We start from the raw sequence: 20,952 nt of genomic DNA on the forward strand, positions 1-20,952 counted from the left end.
GGTTCTAATATTGTATGACTGTAAAGTAGAAGAGACGTCAGCGTGTATATACGTTAGCTTTATTTTTCAACTCACTTACAGTACATAAACAACTTACGTAATGCACATAACATGTAAGCAAAGACGTAATTTTCGACTCTTAAATCGCTTTTTCTATAGAATCAAAGTATGATATATGTGGCTTCATATATTACATATAGCCTGTTATTTGCCTCGTATTTACTGGTGATGCACCAAACATTCGGCAACCGAAAAAATACTGCTGGATGTTGCGAGGACGTTTGCACTTCTAGTGGCAGGCCGCAACTTTTCCTGTGCACACAAATGACGTAGCGCGACCAAAGATGACGTACAATTTGCAATCAGGTCGCATTCATTCAGGTCGCATTACCGTTTACACTGCAGTCACATTTGAAAAGATCAGATTCCAATCGGATTTGGACTACCTCCTGATGTGACCCAAATCTGATGCAAAAAGCTCAGATTTGAAGCACTTTGGAGCGTTTAGACTGGCAAAAAATTGGAATTTGGTGTCCAGTGTACACAGGGCCAGTGTTTGCTTAGGAGGCAGAGCATGTTGTCCAGTAAGCAGAGGGTTCAGGGTTCGAATTCCGCCTGATCCATCCCAGTTGTAGCTGTTGTGCCCTTGGGCCTGAAACACTTTTCCAGCATTTGTTCCCGTGGTCGACCACACGTCATCTCTACTGACGAAGATGCTCAACTACGTTTCACAATTGCCATAACAATGCAACACAAACTACTTTATGACCTCATGTGTTTTGCATTCACGTTTAATGTTTGTTTTGCATTCATGATACAGACACGATATGTTTGTGTTTAGCATGCCATGAGCTTGGGACAATGTGTTTGTCTGACAGCAAGGACAAAATGGCTTAAATTACATTTGTAGATGGAGTCCTACAAAAATCCAATAGCCTCTTTGCCTAAGAGGAACATAACATCTGATAGTGATGAATCTGAAGCAGCAGTTCAGATTGTCTTTTAGATGACATCAACGCCGCCCCCTTAACTCCTTTCCTGCATGAAACCAAATAAAATCTTAAACTCATCAGTTTCTTGCACTTACCTCACCAGCTTAACTTAAGAGTAATGAACTCATTTTGCTGTTGTATGGAAATTTGGTCTCATTACAATAATTTTGCCTGATCCACTTGCCAGCCAATATTAAGAGTAAGACCCTACAGTCATAGGCTAGGTTATTATGCTATACATCACAAAGTGCATTAGGCGAATAAAACCTGTCAACAATGAAGCCAGAAAGTTTGTTCTCATAGTCAGCTGGGTTCATGCATCTTTTTCGGAAGACTGACTTACAAGTGTCCAAGCAATAAAAGCAATTTTCTGCAAATCCAATACCCTACAGATAGAGAATGGGTATTGGACTTATGTGTGATCATCACTAATGCCTTTGTGTAAACATTAGCTATTTTGGTAGTCATGTCTGTAATGTAAAACATGGAGTGTTGATCTATTTGTGATGTTTAACTCCACATCTTGATCCACTAAGCAATTAGGCAAACCTTACAAGAAAAAACCCCAGTAACTGGAGACGGTAACATAAATATACAGAAAAGGAGTGAAATCAAATCAGGTCCAGAGAGAGCAGAACAATTGGATAGATACTTCTTCTTCCCACAATTGCTGTATCTTTGTTAATCAGATCAAGTTTGCCAGCAAACACAGAATTTAATAGTGTCAAATTAACTGCCAATGACTGAGTTTTAGACATGTGGAGAATGTGAAATTGCCTGACATTTTCCTGTAGATGACAAAAGACCCCATATTGTCAGCAAACAGACTTTACCCAACCGCCCAACCCCTCATGAAGAACAAATGCTGTAACAGAGCTCAAACAACCTAAGGTAATAGTTTAGCAAAATACAAAGTGGATGTGTGGTGCTAAGAGAGCCGTCTTTTCACCGAGCTTCAAGGCGCCAAATGCAGCTCTGAAGAGGGCTGGATGGTTCCTGCAACAATCAATTACAATACATCCCCCACTCTGTCTTGGCACTAATAGCTCCTGTCTGTGCACATGGCCAAACATGCCAAGTAAATATACACTGTTTTCCTTTTAAATGTCTTATAATATGCATGGCCAACACAGAGACACACTACCATGGAGGGGTTGAGCATCAAAGCATGAGATGCAATTCAAGCGAGTTTCTCAGTCAAAGAAATGAGAATGGAGCAGTTTGTGGCTTTCCTCCCATTAGCCAGATTGAATTACTGTGTTTTACTTTTAAGAGCCATCTGCTCTACTTTAAGTCATATTTCTAAATCTGTCATGTTGTGTGTAAAAAGCTTCTTTGAAGGGCGGCAACAGTGGAGGCAGTGGGAGTCTAATTATGACATGTGAGTGCGTGGAAATATTGCAGGGTCAAGTCAAGTCTACAGTGCCTGGCAAGCTGCAAGGTCATACTTACGTCTGCAGGTAAAAAGAGATAGGGGTGTCCAACCAAAACCTTGTGAGCTACCTATATAGAATAGCTCACCAAAGGGTCAAATAATATTTAGTGAAACTGTCAGTATTTGTATAACTCAATTCAATTCAATTTAAAATTAGTGGTTGCCGATACAATTCGGGGACAATGTTATGTTTTTTAGAACGATACGATCCAAAAAGATTCCGTGAGTTGAAATTAGTGCATCTGCCTCACAATACGAATGTCCTGAGTAGTCTTGGGTTCAATCCCGGGCTCGGGATCTTTCTGTGTGGAGTTTGCATGTCCTCCCCGTGACTGCGTGGGTTCCCTCCGGGTACTCCGGCTTCCTCCTACCTCCAAAGACATGCACCTGGGGATAGGTTGATTGGCAACACTAAAATTGGCCCTAGTGTGTGAATGTGAGTGTGAATGTTGTCTGTCTATCTGTGTTGGCCCTGCGTTGAGGTGGCGACTTGTCCAGGGTGTACACCGCCTTCCGCCCGATTGTAGCTGAGATAGGCTCCAGCGCCCCCCGCGACCCCAAAAGGGAATAAGCGGTAGAAAATGGATGGATGGATGGAAATTCATTCATATAACAATTAGATGATCCATTTAAGGCTGAATCTGAATTTTTTGGAAAAATAAAATCTTATTTATGAAAGATTATTGCCAGTTTGTCAACAGTAGTGGGTATTGTGTAATCGTTTGCATCAATTCTTGTTGTCTTCATTTCTTTGCCACCTACAACAATTGAACACCCTGGCACTTTATTCTTACTTGCTTAGGCTTGCTGTAGGCACCCAGTTGGTGTGCCGTGTGTTCAATGCCCAGCCATTAATGCCAAAAGGAAAGAACTGTTATGTTTGTTTTCTTTGCCTCCTTATTGTCTCGGAGTAGTTGTTTTTCCTGGTTGTCTGATCATATTTCTTGCTGTTTAGTTGCCAGGACGACCAAGGGAAGGCAGCGTACCTGAGCACACCAGTTTGCAATCACCGTGCTGGCATATGAGCAAACACGACTCACCTGGGGTCGCAGGATCTTTTACTCGTGCCCCGACACATTTATCCACGCCATTTATGCCGCTGTGATTATCCTTTTGGCTTTCTTGGTACTACCCCAGCCTTGCGGTTATCGAGGTCCCTTTTTTGTCTAGTTTTGTCGTGCCACTGGCTACTCCCGCCAGTGTCGTAGATTATTGTTACTCTCTTACTTGGGATTACATTTCCTACATAGTTGCTTCACTCGTACTTCCTGCAGTTTTCTTTTTATTTCTTCGGTCCGATCCCAACAGGAACACGGCACATGTAGTAAACCGAGAAACAAATGCGAGCACTAACAGAGTCCATGCGTGACCAAAAAGACGCCACGCGTGCAAACAGGGACCACTCAAAGTAAGTATGCATGTGCAAAATCTGCGAGGATTTTGGCTCTTTATAGATATGAAGATAGATATGATATTATCCACGCCTTTTGTGTGTATTAGTGTTGTCCCGATACTAATATTTTGGTACCGGTACCAAAAGTATTTCGGTACTTTTCTGCACTTTTCTAAATAAAGGGGACCACAAAAAATGTCATTATTGGCTTTATTTTAACAAAAAAATCTTAGGGTACATTATTAACATATGTCTATTATTGCAATTTATTCCTGAAACAAAATAGTGAACATACTAGACAACCGATACCAAGTAGTTACAGGATCATACATTGGTCATATTCACAGTCCTCATGTGTCCAGGGACATATTTCCTGAGTATATAAACACAATATACATTTTTTAAAAATTAAAGAAGATTTTTTGATGTTAGAAAATATCGATGTAATCATGGTAGTATCGACTAGATACGCTATTGTACGTGGTATCATTACAGTGGATGTTAGGTGTAGATCCCCCAATGGTGTTTGTTTATATTATAAGAGTTGGTGCTGCAAGGAATTCTGGGAATTTGATATATGATAATAAACCACAATTTGTGTTGTGTTGTGGTGCAAATATTCTTCCAAAATGTGTTTGTCATTGTTGTTTTGTGTGGTTTCACTATATGGCACATATTTATGACAGTGTTGGCATTGTTCATACTGCCACCCTTAGTGTGACATATATGGCTGTTGAGTAAGTATGCGCTTCATTCGCTCAGGTGTAGTGTGTTCAAATTAAAGATGATTGTGTCATTAGTTGCTTACCGGGCACAATGAAATCTTGGTTAGACTTTGTTAAGTATAGATTATATGATTTGTGACTTATTTAATATATGAAATGGACCACATACTCCACAAAATTAACAACAACAAGATTGATTTAAAAAAAATGATTTTAAAGGTTGAAAGTTGCCATCAATTCCATGTGGGTGCTCAGTATTGTCTGTGGGTGCTTGGGCCCCAAAGCACCCACGGACAATGCTGAGCACCCACGTGGGATCGGCGCCTATGTTACGTTGAGACGCAGACAGAAGCTACATTGAAAACAAAATGGTGTATTGCATTTTATTTGTATTGTATTTTTTTGTTTGTCTAGGTTAGGGTTGTACGGTATACTGGTATTAGTATAGTACCGCGATACTAATGAATAATTTTCGGTACGATACCCTCTCTGAAACGTACCAGTCCCGCAACCTCCGCGCGCCTGGGTCGGAGTCACGTCATGACTTTGATGGTTTTACGAGCATGTTCGGCGGCACACAATCACGGAGTACTTACAAGCAGACAGTGTGTAGACAGAAAAGGGAGAACGGACGCATTTTGGCTTAAAAACTAACGATATAGGTGAAGTTATAACACTGAAACGCCCTCAGGAAGATATACTTTAAGACATGACTAGCTAGCGAACGTCTAACATCCATCCGCCGTCGACAGTGTTCTAGCTACTTCTAAATCACTAATCCTCGCCTCCATGGCGACAAATAAAGTAACTTTCTTACAAGTATCATCCCTGCAAGACGAGGAATAACTAAACATGTTTCACTACACGACATAGGAGGATACAATAGCTCACCGGCGTCACAATGTAAACAAACGCCATTGGTGCATCTACATTTGACATCCACTGTAATGATATCAAGTACAGGCACGTATCTAGTCAATACTACTATGATTACGGCGATATTTTTTGGCATCACATCTTCCTTTGTTTAAAAAAAATGTATATTATGTTTATAAACTCAGAAAATATGTCCCTGGACACATGAGGACTTTGAATATGACCAATGTATGATCCTGTAACTACTTGGTATCGGATTGATACCCAAATTTGTGGTATCATCCAAAACTAATGTAAAGTATCAAACAACAGAAGAATAAGTGATTATTACATTTTAACAGAAGTGTAGATATAACATGTTAAAAGACAAAGTAAGCAGATATTAACAGTAAATGAACAATTAGATTAATAGTTAATGTTCTACCACTTGTCCTTAATAATGTTGACAAAATAATAGAATGGAAAATGACACAATATGTTACTACATATGTCAGCAGACTAATTAGGAACCTTTATTATTATTACTTACTACTAGACAAGTTGTATAGTATGTTCACTATTTTATTTAAGGACTTAACTGCAATAAGAAACATATGTTTTATGTACCCTAAGATTTTTTGTTAAAATAAAGCCAATAATGCCATTTTTTTGTGGTCCCCTTTATTTAGAAAAGTACCGAAACCATTTTAGTACCGGTACCGGTACCAAAATATTGGTATCGTTAGAACACTAGTCTAGGTGTATATTAGTAACTAATGTTGTGTCGTTCGCGAACGATTCGTTCGAACGAACGAATCTTTTGAGTGAACATACTGAACCGAATCACTTCATGAACTGATTCGTTCCTTTCTCAGTTCAGTTGAGCTCCGCCGCGACCATGCCGGTATGAATGGAACTGGCGCATTCTGTGACGTCGGCGAACGACGCAGCCAGCTACTCATCATGGGGGCGGGGGGAGGGACTGAGCGAACGATTCGTTCACCGCGGATTAACGACATGAATCACTCAGTGAACGACAACGCTCTCGCTCTCTGCTCTGCTTGCCCCAATGCCGCGGGTGATTCTCCTCCCGTCGCGGGGATATGTTTCATACCATTGGCATCCGCTCTCCATTCATTCTCCAAGCTAACGGCTAATGTTGACTCAAGCCACATGAAAACAAACACACACATTATCTGAACACATAAAGTTATGAGAGTAGAGGAGACCGAAAGAAAGTCAGTGCAGGGCAAGGCTGAGCAGCTGCGACGCGAGGGGGAGGGGCGGGGGGTAAAGTGTAGGGCAGGCTGTTTGAGAAGATTTAAAATAAAAATAATAACTAACGTATGTACATATACATGGGCTATTATTTATCTTGATTTGTATATTATTTAAGCTATTTATTTTCTTTTTTATTGCATATTTAAGTTGATATTTCCATTTTTATATTTTTAAATGTAAGCTACAGACATTTTAGTTTTAATGTTGGCTTTTCTGGCACTTGGTTTAATATTTGTTTTGTTTTATTTAAGGTAGCCTATTTATTTTCTTTTTGTTTGCACATTTAAGTTAATATCTTCTTTGTTATATTTTTAAACGTAGGCTACAGAACATTTAGTTTTTATGTTGGCATTTCTGGCTCTTAATTTATTTGTTTTATTTTGAAGGTATTTATTTTCTTTTTGTTTGCATATTTAAGTTTACATTTTCTTTGCTACAGAACATTTCGTTTTTATGTTGGCATTTGTTAAGCGTTTCTTAATTTAATATTTGTTTTTGCACTAAACAAACGAGGCCTATTTATTTAACTGTTGATTGCAAGCATTTTAGTAGGCTATTACTATTTTTTTTATTTCCCACTTTTATTTATTTATTATTTTCATTTCAATGCAATAAAACATATTTAACAACCAAGACATTTAGTCACATTTTGTTTATTGGACAGGCCGGAAACGCACACACAGTGTTTTTAAAAGTAACGGAATCTCTACAGCTGCAATGTCTGTTAATTTGCGAACGTCAAGGGGAGTCTGTCAGGGCAGAGAGCGATTCACGTCTGTCGCCCTCTGGCACACAGAACTGCTACTGCAGAAGTGATTCGGTGATTCGCCGACCTGCACACAGAACTGCTACTGCACAAGTGATTCGGTGATTCGCCGACCTGCACACAGAACTGCTACTGCAGAAGTGATTCGGTGATTCGCCGACCTGCACACAGAACTGCTACTGCACAAGTGATTCGGTGATTCGCTGACTTGCACACAGAACTGCTACTGCACAAGTGATTCGGTGATTCGCCGACCTGCACACAGAACTGCTGCTGCACAAGTGATTCGGTGATTCGCCGACCTGCACACAGAACTACTAGTGCGGAAGTGATTCACGTTCACGTACTGAACTGTGCTGACTGTGTCACTCACTGCCTGGTGTACTGCATGCACAGAGCTGTGTAGGGACTCGCGTTCACCCTTTTTGCTGCTTCTCTTCTCCCGCGAATGTCTGCACTGTACTACGCACGCCCCCCCCCCTCCTTTTTTTTGGGGGGGGGGGGGGGGGGTGATTCGGTGAACGAATCTTTTGAACGAATCAATTTAAGGAACTGATTCTAGTGATTCTGTACAGTCAAAAGAACTGCCGATCCCATCACTATTAGTAACTCACTTCCTGGTTGTCTTTACATAAGAAGACTTTTGGGCAGGCAAAATATCCCTCACAACTCAAAGGCCACAAATAGAAAATACATGTCTTCAACAAAAGCATTAAAAAGGAGGAAAGATACGTATTTGTGTTTGTCCATCCATATGTTGGCAAGCCACTTCCTGGAGGATGATGTACAACAAGAAAATCTTACCATTTTCTATTCTGGGTTGGGGGGAGGGGCGGGGGATGGTTGCATTGTTGTTTCATCGTTAAAATAGCCCACAATAAAACATTTATAATTGTACAAATAATAATACAATGCATTTTGCACTGGGCAGAGGAACATGTGCATCCAGTGTTTAAAAATGGTCCTCCCTCATTGAGAAGTAGAATTTGACTAAAACTGCAGGACAGATAATTACATCTTCCTGGATTCATCACAGATGGAGCGATTATAAGAAGCTGTTCATCTCTGTGACATGCATTTTGATGGAAGCTTGCTCCCTTTCCCTATCAAATGGCGAAGGATACGTTGATCTGTGGAGAGCAGAGACTAGAGAGAACGAGTGAAAAAGGTGGCTGATGTGGCCCCTTCAAAAGAAGATGTGTAAGAGGCATCACTGAGGAGATTATTATTCAAATAGCCTACTGTATCGGGATGGACTGAAAGATCTGACATTTCTTCATAGTTAATTGCTTTGTTTCATCGTTTGTTAGGCCTGAATGTAAGACCTTTTAGTTTTTAATTACACAACTGTCATCTTTTTTTAGTAGGACATGAATAAATTGCTTAGTATCGCAGAACCAAACCCCCACAAATCTCCAGTTGAAGTTATTTCCCCCGTGTTCATGCAAATGTTTGCAGATTAAATAGGGCTGCGTGATGTGGCCTAAAAATAAAATATTTCCACCAAAAATTTAATTTAGATTTTTTTCCCCTAAATTTTAAAGAAACCAATAAATACAAATGACAGATAATTCAAAACAAGTGTTGTTTTAATGTGAAACTCCTTTCAAATTAAAGCTGCAAGTAGCGATGGACGGGACCGAGTATTTACGCTGATGTTTCCTGCTTTCACCCATTTAACATATCTGTACCTGCTCATTACCTATCTTCTCTGCATCCTGTGGTCCCACTGGTGCTTCCTGCCTTTACCCATTCAACATATCTTTACCTGCACATTACCTACCTTCTCTGCATAGTGTGGTCCCGCTGGTGCTTTCTGCTTTTACCCATCCAACATATCTTTACCTGCACATTACCTACCTTCTCTGTATCCTGGAGTTTAGCTGGTGTTTCCTGCCTTTACCCATTCAACATATCTTTACCTGCACATTACCTACCTTCCCTGCATCCTGGGGTCACACTGGTGCTTCTTTCTTTCACCCATACAACATATCTTTACCTGCACATGACCTACCTTCTCTGCATAGTAAGGTCACGCTGGTGCTTCCTGCCTTTACCCATTCAACCTATTTTCACCCGCACATTACCTACCTTCTCTGCATAGTGGGGTCACGCTGGTGCTTTCTGCCTTTACCCATGCAACATATCTTCACCTGCACATTACCTACCTTGTTTGCATTGCCTCGACCACACCTGCGCTTCCTTCTTGCACCCATTCAACATAGCTTCACCCGCACATTACCTACCTTCTCTGCATAGTGGGGTCACGCTGGTGCTTCCTGCCTTTACCCATTCAACATATCTTCACCCGCACATTACCTACTTGCTCTGCATCCTCAGGCAACGCTGGTGCTTCCTGCCATCACCCAGTCAATATATCTTTACCTGCAAATGACCTACCTTTTCTGCATCCTGGGGTCAAACTGGTGCTTCCTTCTTTGACCCAGTCAACATATCTTTACCTGCACATTACCTACCTTCTCTGTATCCTGGAGTCAAACTGGTGCTTCCTTCTTTCACCCAGTCAACATCTCTTTACTCGCACATTACCTACCTTCTCTGCATTGTGGGGTCACGCTGGTGCTTCCTGCTTTTACCCATACAACATATCTTCACCCGCACATTACCTACCTTCTCTGCATAGTGTGGTCACGCTGGTGCTTCCTGCTTTTACCCATTCAACATATCTTCACCCGCACATTACCTACCTTCTCTGCATAGTTTGTCACACTGATGCTTTCTGCCTTTACCCATTGGTTGCAGCAACCAGTTTTTTTAGCTATCTTTTGTATTGAAGAGGGAATTGCAAACTTCCTGTTGATTTTAGCTGGGGGTTGTCAGTGTATTAAATATAGGTCTAAGTGAGACCTACATTGAGGTTTTTGTTTCATGTGTCTCTGACATTCCTACTGGGAGTTACAGGCAGTTTTGTCTGAGCAGGGTGCGGCCATCTTGAGACGGCAGCAGCGCAGCAGCATCAGCGCAGCGGTTCTTTGAGGGCTCATAAAATCCAAACCGCAGCAGTAATTAAAACTCTTTCATCAACTTTTAATCAGAAGGGTTCAATCTCTCTCCTGTGCTAATTTGAAGCCGACACGACAAACGCGCTCAGAGGAGATAATGTTTGAAAAAAAGATGACTGTTTTTACACAACTTTTGTTTTGAAGGGGGAATTGCAAACTTCCTGTTTATTTTTGCTGGGGGTTGTCAGTGTATGAAATCTAGGTCTAAGTGAGACCTACATAGGGGTTTTTGTTTCATGTCTCTACAACATTCCTACTGGGAGTAACAGGCAGTTTTGTCTGTGTTTTCTTCCTAGGGATGTCACGTGGGGGTTAATGCAGCTTGCTGCGGTTCGTTCTCTCAATGCAACAATGGACGGCTACGGACGACAGGGTGAAGGTAGGTTTTGGTTTATTAACATAAATAATCCAAACTACCAACAGTACAGGCAACAAAAAAGAAAGGCAGGTGTGCCTAAAACACAAGAGGCTAATCACATAAACTGATGTTATGACATGGAACTACAAAACTTACTTGGTAACAGGTGTGATACAAACAATGAATCCACACCGAGTGACCGGAAAAGGCAGAACTAAATAGAGTCTCTGATGAGCAACAGGTGCGCGAAAAGGCAAGTGAAAATCATAAGTAACCATGGTGACTAAACTCAGGAAGTACATAACCAGGAACTAAAAGGAGTCCAAAACAAACCGATTACACAAAACATGATCCGACCACGGATCATGACAGATCACCACCCCTTAAGGACAGATTCTAGATGTCCTAAAAACAAAACACATGCAGGGTCACGGGAGGGCGGAGGGAGGACTTGGCGCTGGGTCGCCAGGCCAAGTGTCCCCGAATCCACCGAGGCAAAGTCAAGTGGCGGGGGCGAGTGGAACGCCGCTGCAGCAGGCGAGGCGGGCGACCAGGGAATGGCCACATTCGTGGCCGACGGGGAGGTGGGCGCACTTGGCGAGGCGGACGGCCACGGAGCGGCCACATCCGTGGTCGACGGGGAGGTGGGCGCGTCGGCGCCGTCATGGCAGGCTTGGAAGGTTTGTTACGTCTCGTCTCGACTACTGTAACGTATTATTTTCGGGTCTCCCTATGTCTAGCATTAAAAAATTACAGTTGGTACAAAATGCGGCTGCTAGACTTTTGACAAGAACAAGAAAGTTTGATCATATTACGCCTATACTGGCTCACCTGCACTGGCTTCCTGTGCACTTAAGATGTGACTTTAAGGTTTTACTACTTACGTATAAAATACTACACGGTCTAGCTCCGTCCTATCTTGTCGATTGCATTGTACCATATGTCCCGGCAAGAAATCTGCGTTCAAAGAACTCCGGCTTATTAGTGATTCCCAGAGCCCAAAAAAAGTCTGCGGGCTATAGAGCGTTTTCTATTCGGGCTCCAGTACTATGGAATGCCCTCCCGGTAACAATTAGAGATGCTACCTCAGTAGAAGCATTTAAGTCCCATCTTAAAACTCATTTGTATACTCTAGCCTTTAAATAGCCCCCCTGTTAGACCAGTTGATCTGCCGTTTCTTTTCTTTTCTCCTCTGCTCCCCTTTTCCTTGAGGGGGGGCACAGGTCCGGTGGCCATGGATGAAGTGCTGGCTGTCCAGAGTCGGGACCCGGGGTGGACCGCTCGCCTGTGCATCGGCTGGGAACATCTCTGCGCTGCTGACCCGTCTCCGCTCGGGATGGTGTCCTGCTGGCCCCACTATGGACTGGACTCTTACTATTATGTTGGATCCACTATGGACTGGACTCTCACAATATTATGTTAGACCCACTCGACATCCATTGCTTTCGGTCTCCCCTAGAGGGGGGGGGGGGTTACCCACATATGCGGTCCTCTCCAAGGTTTCTCATAGTCATTCACATCGACGTCCCACTGGGGTGAGTTTTTCCTTGCCCGTATGTGGGCTTTGTACCGAGGATGTCGTTGTGGCTTGTGCAGCCCTTTGAGACACTTGTGATTTAGGGCTATATAAATAAAGATTGATTGATTGATTGATTGAAGCAACGAACAAGGCATGCGTGGACGCAGCAGCGGACGAGTCAGGCGTGGACGCCGCAGCGGACGAATCAGGCGTGGACGCCGCAGCGGACGAGTCAGGCGTGGACGCCGCAGCAGACGAGTCAGGCGTGGTAGCAGGTACAGGCGGCGAAGTTTGGCGTGGCGCAGGTACAGGCGGCAAAGCTTGGCGTGGCTCAGGTACAGGCGGCGAAGCTTGGCGTGGCGCAGGTACAGGCGGCAAAACTTGGCGTGGCGCAGGTACAGGCAGCAAAGCTTGGCGTGGCGCAGGTATAGGCGGCGAAGCTTGGCGTGGCGCAGGTACAGGCGGCAAAGCTTAGCGTGTCAGCCGAGGTGCAGGAACAGGTGTCAACCGAAGAGCAGGAACAGGTGTCAGCCGAGGTGCAGGAACTGGAACAGGTGCTAGCCGAAGAGCAGGAGCAGGTGCTAGCCGAGGAGCAAGAGCAGGTGCTAGCCGAGGAGCAGGAACAGGTGCTAGCCGAGGAGCAGGAACTGGAGCTAGTCGAGGAGCAGGAACTGGAGCTAGCCGAGGAGCAGGGACTGGAGCTAGCCGAGGAGCAGGAACTAGAGCTAGCCGAGGAGCAGGAACTGGAGCTAGCCGAGGAGCAGGAACTGGAGCTGGTGGCGTTTGCAGGCCCACCGGAGATGATGGTAGCGTCTGCAAGCCCACCTGAGATGATGGTGGCGTCTGCAAGCCCACCGGAGATCATGGTGGCGTCTGCAGGCCCACCCGGGCTGAGGTTAGCCATGAGCATGGCGGAGGCGGTCTAGCTGGGGGTTGCGGCTTGACATGCCGACGGACTGGGGGTGGAGGACGGGCTGGAGGTTGCGGCTTGGTAGGCCGAAAGACTGGTGGTGGCGGCCGGGATGGAGGTTGCTGCCTGGCTGGATGCAGCTGAGCTACCCCACCAGCACAGCTCCCGGCCCCAGACCCCCCACCCCCCCACCCCCCTCAAGGGGCGGATACCAGACGCGCTCCTTGCGGTCTGGAAATGTCTTTAAGCACGGGTGGCGGGAGTACAGGAGGGGGGCAAAATCCTCCCCTCTAAATTGTCCAAAATTTCTTTTCCCATCCCCCACCTGAGGTCGTGTAGGAAGCCGAGAGAAAAAGGTCGATGACGTGGGCGGGGCTCTAGTCCTTAGGGGCGGAGTCAGAGTCACTGGGGGCGGAGGTGACTGAGGTTGACAAAATCTAACTTTTGAAAAATTGTCCTGACAATATTTTATTTTAGGAATGAAGTCTTTAGGAGGTGGCTGACAGAAAGAGCTAGATTGAAAAAAAAAATCTTCGTGTCTGACGTCATCACCTGTGGGCGGGGTGACGTCATCCGCGCGGGTCTCCAGCTGACTGACAGCCCAATCGGCGAAACGAAGCGTTTCTGGCTGGCTTCTGCTTTCGCCAGCGCGTCTCCATCTCCTCGTGGCCAGGTGCAAGAGAACAGGATGGTGGATTCATTTCTGTCACGTGGGGGTTAATGCAGCTTGCTGCGGTTCGTTCTCTCAATGCAACAATGGACGGCTCCGGACGACAGCGTGAAGGTAGGCTTTGGTTTATTAACATAAATAATCCAAACTACCCACAGTACAGGCAACACAACAAAAAAGAAAGGCAGGCGTGCCTAAAACACGAGAGGCTAATCACATAAACTGATGCTATGACATGGAACTACAAAACTTACTTGGTAACAGGCGTGATACAAACAATGAATCCACACCGAGTGACCGGAAAAGGCAGAACTAAATAGAGTCTCTGATGAGCAACAGGTGCGCGAAAAGGCAGGTGAAAATCATAAGTAACCATGGTGACTAAACTCAGGAAGTGCATAACCAGGAACTAAAAGGAGTCCAAAACAAACCAATAACACAAAACATGATCCGACCACGGCTCATAACAAGGGAGCGCTAGAGCGCAATTTTGAGTTTTGGGGTTTGGTTTTTTGATTAGATGGCAATTTTCGCCAGTCCTGATGTGTGTGTCCAATTTGGTGAGTTTTGAAGCATGTTAAGAGGGTCAAATTACAGCTCAAAGAGACGGCGGTATAGTAATAAAACGCTAGAAATTCAATAGGGTCCTCTGTCCCAAAGGGACTCGGTCCCTAACTAGCAGTTTGAAAGGAGAAAATCAATGTCACAATTTATAGGCATCTATGACATCAACATACCGTATTTTCTGGACCATAGGGCGCACCGGATTATAAGGCGCACTGCCGATGAGCGGGTCTATTCAGATATTTTTTAATACAAAAGGCGCACCGGATTATAAGGCGCATTAAAGGGGTCATATTGTGATTTTTTTCTACATTTAAAACACTATCTTTTGGTCTACATAACATGTGAGGGTGGTTCTTTGGTGAAAGTGTTGCATTGATTATGTTTTACAGACCATTTTTAAGTAGCTTTCTGAGCGTCTCTTCAGGATGCGCCGTTTTGTGCGATGGTATTATCTATGTGGCTCACCTTCGACAGCGTCTTCTCCCCGTCATCTTTGTTGTAGCGGTGTAGCATGCAAGGATGGGAGTCAAAGAAGTGTCAAAAGATGAAGCTAGCTGTTTACTTAGGTCAATAACGGAGCAGCATCTTGTCATCCGTGGCTCAATATTGCAACATCAACGCCGGGATATGTGTCCGGTTAAAAACCGTTCAACTGGAACCCTCTAATAACTAAAGTTCCGTGGGTGAATAATGTAAACTCACTACAGTTTTTAGGACTTTGATAGCTAGTCTACTGGCAGATATAAGCAAGAACTTTACGCTACTTTATATTAGAAATGCCAACATGCCACATAAGAAGGTAGACAAAAGGAAGCAGCTTCTGACTACAGTGTCGGCACGGACTACAATTGCGGACGCGCGCACATTTTCAGGACTTATGCAGATCCCAAATACACATCAGCAGGTACCAGAAGGTAAGAAAAGTTGGTTTTGCATAATATTGCGAAAAAAAACGCCAGGTAATATGTCTGTTAATAGGTGCCATTTTGCGGTCCTTATACACACACCATAATAATAGTATGTTTAATGCGTCGACAATCCATCAAGCGGTGCGGCTTCGTACCTTACCGAAGTCGTACTAAAAACATTTTGACAGATTTTTTAGTGCTGTGTGTAGTAATGTTCTATATTCTCAATGGAACATTTAAAGTTTTGATGTTTTTTACTGCAAACATATTGCAGTCTACACGTATCTCTTATGTAGGACTGCCATCTACTGGTCACATTTATCATTACACCATGTACCAAATAAAATTGCTTCGAGGTCACAAAGCACAACCAGAATTATGCCGTACATTAGGTGCACCGGGTTATAAGGCGCACTGTCGATTTTTGAGAAAACAAAAGGATTTTGTGTGCAAAAAATACGGTACACTGCAAAAAAATTGTTTTAAAAGGGGTCATATTATGATAACATTTTTACATCGAAAATACTTTCTTGTGGTTTACATAACATTTAATGGCAGTTCGTTCATCAAAATGTTGCATAGAATATTATTTTACAGACCATTTTCAAGCAGTTTTTGACTCTTCAGGGCGCACTGTTTTGTCTTATTTATGTGCCTCCACTTCGACTGCATCTTCTCCCCGTTAACCCTGTTGTAGCACATCGAGTCTACTGACAGACACAAGTTTAAATTATACACTGCTTTGTGTTAGAAATGGCAACAGTGGATGATGCATGTGCATGTACGAGCCAGTCTTCCCCACAACAAGAGAATAGAGGAAAAAGAAGAAACTTATTGACTACAGGGCGGACATAGCACTTTGGGTAAGTTTCTACCATGTATGGATAATCCACTGATGTCACCAATGGGAAAAACGACAACAATGAGGTCAATTCTAAATGGATCGTTTAACGAAAGTATGAAGGAAGGCAAGATTGTTTTATCAATCAATCAATCAATCAATCTTTATTTATATAGCCCTAAATCACAAGTGTCTCAAAGGGCTGCACAAGCCACAACGACATCCTCGGTACAAAGCCCACATAAGGGCAAGGAAAAACTCACCCCAGTGGGACGTCGATGTGAATGACTATGAGAAACCTTGGAGAGGACCGCATATGTGGGTAACCCCCCCCCTCTAGGGAAGACCAAAAGCAATGGATGTCGAGTGGGTCTGACATAATATTTTGAGAGTCCAGTCCATAGTGGATCCAACATAATAGTAAGAGTCCAGTCCATAGTGGGGCCAGCAGGACACCATCCCGAGCGGAGACGGGTCAGCAGCGCAGAGATGTTCTCAGCCGATGCACAGGCGAGCGGTCCACCCCGGGTCCCGACTCTGGACAGCCAGCACTTCATCCATGGCCACCGGACCTGTGCCTCCTCCCCCTCAAGGAAAAGGGGAGCAGAGGAGAAAAGAAAAGAAACGGCAGATCAACTGGTCTAACAGGGGGGCTATTTAAAGGCTAGAGTATACAAATGAGTTTTAAGATGGGACTTAAATGCTTCTACTGAGGTAGCATCTCTAATTGTTACCGGGAGGGCATTCCAGAGTACTGGAGCCCGAATAGAAAATGCTCTATAGCCCGCAGACTTTTTTTGGGCTCTGGGAATCACTAATAAGCCGGAGTTCTTTGAACGCAAATTTCTTGCCGGGACATATGGTACAATGCAATCGACAAGATAGGACGGAGCTAGACCGTGTAGTATTTTATACGTAAGTAGTAAAACCTTAAAGTCACATCTTAAGTGCACAGGAAGCCAGTGCAGGTGAGCCAGTATAGGCGTAATATGATCAAACTTTCTTGTTCTTGTCAAAAGTCTAGCAGCCGCATTTTGTACCAATTGTAATCTTTTAATGCTAGACATAGGGAGACCCGAAAATAATACGTTACAGTAGTCGAGACGAGACGTAACGAACGCATGAATAATGATCTCAGCGTCGCTAGTGGATAAAATAGAACGAATTTTAGCAATATTGCGGAGATGAAAGAAGGCCGTTTTAGTAACACTCTTAATGTGTGACTCATAGGAGAGAGTTGGGTCGAAAATAATACCCAGATTCTTTACTGATTCGCCTTGTGTAATTGTTTGGTTGTCAAATGTTAAGGTGGTATTATTAAATAAATGTCGGTGTTTAGCAGGACCGATAATCAGCATTTCCGTTTTCTTGGCGTTGAGTTGCAAGAAGTTAGCGGACATCCATTGTTTAATTTCATTAAGACACGCCTCCAGCTGTCTACAATCCGGCGTGTTGGTCAGCTTTAGGGGCATGTAGAGTTGGGTGTCATCAGCATAACAATGAAAGCTAACACCGTATTTGCGTATGATGTCGCCTAGCGGCAGCATGTAAATACTAAAGAGTGCAGGGCCAAGAACCAAACCCTGAGGAACTCCGCACGTTACCTTAACATAGTCCGAGGTCACATTATTATGGGAGACGCATTGCATCCTGTCAGTAAGATAAGAGTTAAACCACGACAAAGCTAAGTCTGACATACCAATACGTGTTTTGATACGCTCTAATAAAATATTATGATCGACGGTATCGAAAGCAGCGCTAAGATCAAGAAGCAGCAACATAGATGACGCATCAGAATCCATCGTTAGCAGTAGATCATTAGTCATTTTTGCGAGGGCTGTCTCCGTAGAGTGATTTGCCCTGAAACCGGATTGAAAAGGTTCACAGAGATTGTTGGACACTAAGTGTTCATTTAGCTGCTGTGCGACAATTTTTTCGAGGATTTTCGAAATAAAGGGAAGGTGGGACACCGGTCGGTAGTTTACCATGAGGTCAGGATCAAGGTTAGGTCTTTTGAGCAGGGGATGAATAACCGCTTTCTTGAATGCTAGGGGAACAGTGCCAGAGGACAGTGATAAGTTTATAATATTTAGCACTGATGGACCTAATAATACAAAACGCTCCTTGATAAGTTTCCCAGGAAGTGGGTCAAGTAAACATGTTGTTTGTTTTATCCCACTTACACGCTGTAATAGTTCCTCTAATGTTATTTCATCAAAAAGAGAGAGACTATTTTGTATTGCAGTATCCGTCGTAGATACAGTTGTATCTGTGTTCATAGAACCCAGTTGTAGCTGGGATGCGTTGTCTTTAATCTCCTTTCTAATGAGTTCAATTTTCTTATTAAAGAAATTCATAAAGTCATCTGCCGAGTGGGTGGAGCTATTGGGAGGAGTCCCTTGTTGGGTTAGCGATGCTATTGTACTAAACAAAAATTTAGGGTCGTTTTTGTTGAGGCGGATGAGATTTGAGTAATATTTAGCTTTAGCTAAGGTAAGCATGCGTTTATACAATATTAAACTATCACTCCATGCTTGATGGAAAACCTCAAGCTTGGTCGCGCGCCATTTGCGTTCCAACTTTCTACATGATAATTTATGAGCTCTGGTTTCTTCTGTAAACCATGGGGTGCGCCTTTTAGGGGCCCTTTTTTGTTTTAGCGGTGCTATACTATCAATGGTTTTGCGCAAGGCATTGTCAAAGTTGTTAGTGAGGTTATCAATAGAGCCGACATAATTTGGGAATGGTGCCATTACCGAAGGCAGTAGGTCAGCAAGAGTCATTGTTGTGGCAGCATTAATGTTGCGGCTGCTATAGCAGTTATTATTATTATTAGTTTGTTGACAATGAGTCAGAACTTCGAATTTTATAAGGTAATGATCGGACATTACTTTAGTATACGGGAGTACCATAACTTTGGAGGTGGTGACACCCCTGACCAGCACTAGATCTATCGTATTGCCGTTGCGATGCGTAGGTTCATTTATTATTTGTGTAAGACCACAGCTATCAATTATAGTCTGGAGCGCCACGCACTGAGGGTCCGATGGGGTATTCATATGGATATTAAAGTCCCCCATTATGATTATATTGTCTGCGTGCGTCACTAGATCAGCAACGAACTCTGAGAATTCATTAATAAAGTCCGAGTAGGGCCCTGGGGGGCGGTAGATAACAGCCATATCGAGAGGCAGCGGTGCGACAGACCTCATAGTAAGCACCTCAAACGATTTGTATTTATTATTTAGGTTAGGGGTAAGGTTAAAGTTTTCATTGTATATTAGTGCGACCCCCCCCACCCCTTTTAAGGGGACGGGCAATATGCGCATTCATATAGTTAGGAGGAGATGCCTCATTTAGCGCAAAAAAATCGTCTGGTTTGAGCCAGGTTTCGCTAAGACCAATGACGTTAAGATTGTTGTCTCTAATGACCTCATTAACTAATAACGTTTTGGGAGACAATGATCTTATGTTTAAAAAGCCCATATTATAAGTATTGGGCTGTTTTGACGAGTTTTTGTTTAAATTATCCGTAGTAGAAATATTAATAATGTTGCGTTTATTATACGTAGTGCACTTTAAATAGTTTTGACCATATCTAGGAATTGATACGACGGGAATTTTCAGATTGTTTGCTTGATGCTGCGATCGACTGAACGCATCATGATTTGCCACCTCAGAAAACACATTATGTGAGTTGTGTGTTATTCTAAGAAAATTGCTATGCGTACAGGAATTATCCAGCCTGGTGCTGGCTAGTTCTAGCTTAACTGACTCCTCACCCGGACTAGCAGGCTCTGTAATTGCCTGTGACCGGGCTTGCTCTAGTGTAGTTAGTCAAATGTGACTTAAACAGTAGTCTATGTTCTTAGACAGGATGATGGCGCCTTCCTGGTTAGGGTGAAGGCCGTCCCTCATCAGCAAGCCTGGTTTGCCCCAGAAAGAGGGCCAATTATCAATAAACGTTAGTCCCTGTTGTCTACAGAAGCTAGCCAGCCACTTGTTAAGCGAGACTAATCTGCTATATCTCTCATCATTGCCTCTTGCAGGCAGGGGGCCAGAGACAATTACTCGATGCCTGGACATCTTTCTAGCGAGATCACAAGTCCTGGCTATGTTTCTCTTTGTAATCTCTGACTGTCTCATTCTAGTGTCATTGGAGCCAACGTGTACAACAATATTCGCATAACTGGTGGTGCGATTAGCCTGTCGTACGTGTTTACTAGGCCTGTTGCGAGTTAGCTCCCTAAGATTAGCCTCAATGTCAGGTGCTCGGGCCCCAGGGATGCACTTTATTATTTTATAAATATTTCCGCCATGTCTCCATGGTTCGATTTCAAATTTTTGGGACTAATGTCTACACAAAAACAGGCAAATATAAGCCATTGATACTCCTCAGGGCTGTGTACATTCCCTCTGGCTCTTCTCCCTGTATATAAACTTCTGCACCTCCAGTCACCAGTCAGTAAAGCTGCTCAAGTTTGCGGAGGACACTACCCTTATCGGTAGGGATGATGTTTGATAAGAAATTATTGAGTTTCAGCCTATTATCGAATCCTCTTATCAAACCGATTCCTTATCGATTCTCTTATCGAGTCCAGATAGGTTGTTGTATATGGAAAAAAACACACAATATTTGGTTTAACAAAAGCTCACTTTTATTATATAAGAAAAAAATTAAATCTAATAAATAAATAAATATTGACTGT

Source organism: Nerophis lumbriciformis, linkage group LG06 (assembly GCF_033978685.3).
Source record: "Nerophis lumbriciformis linkage group LG06, RoL_Nlum_v2.1, whole genome shotgun sequence".
In the NCBI taxonomy this organism is placed as follows: domain Eukaryota; kingdom Metazoa; phylum Chordata; class Actinopteri; order Syngnathiformes; family Syngnathidae; genus Nerophis; species Nerophis lumbriciformis.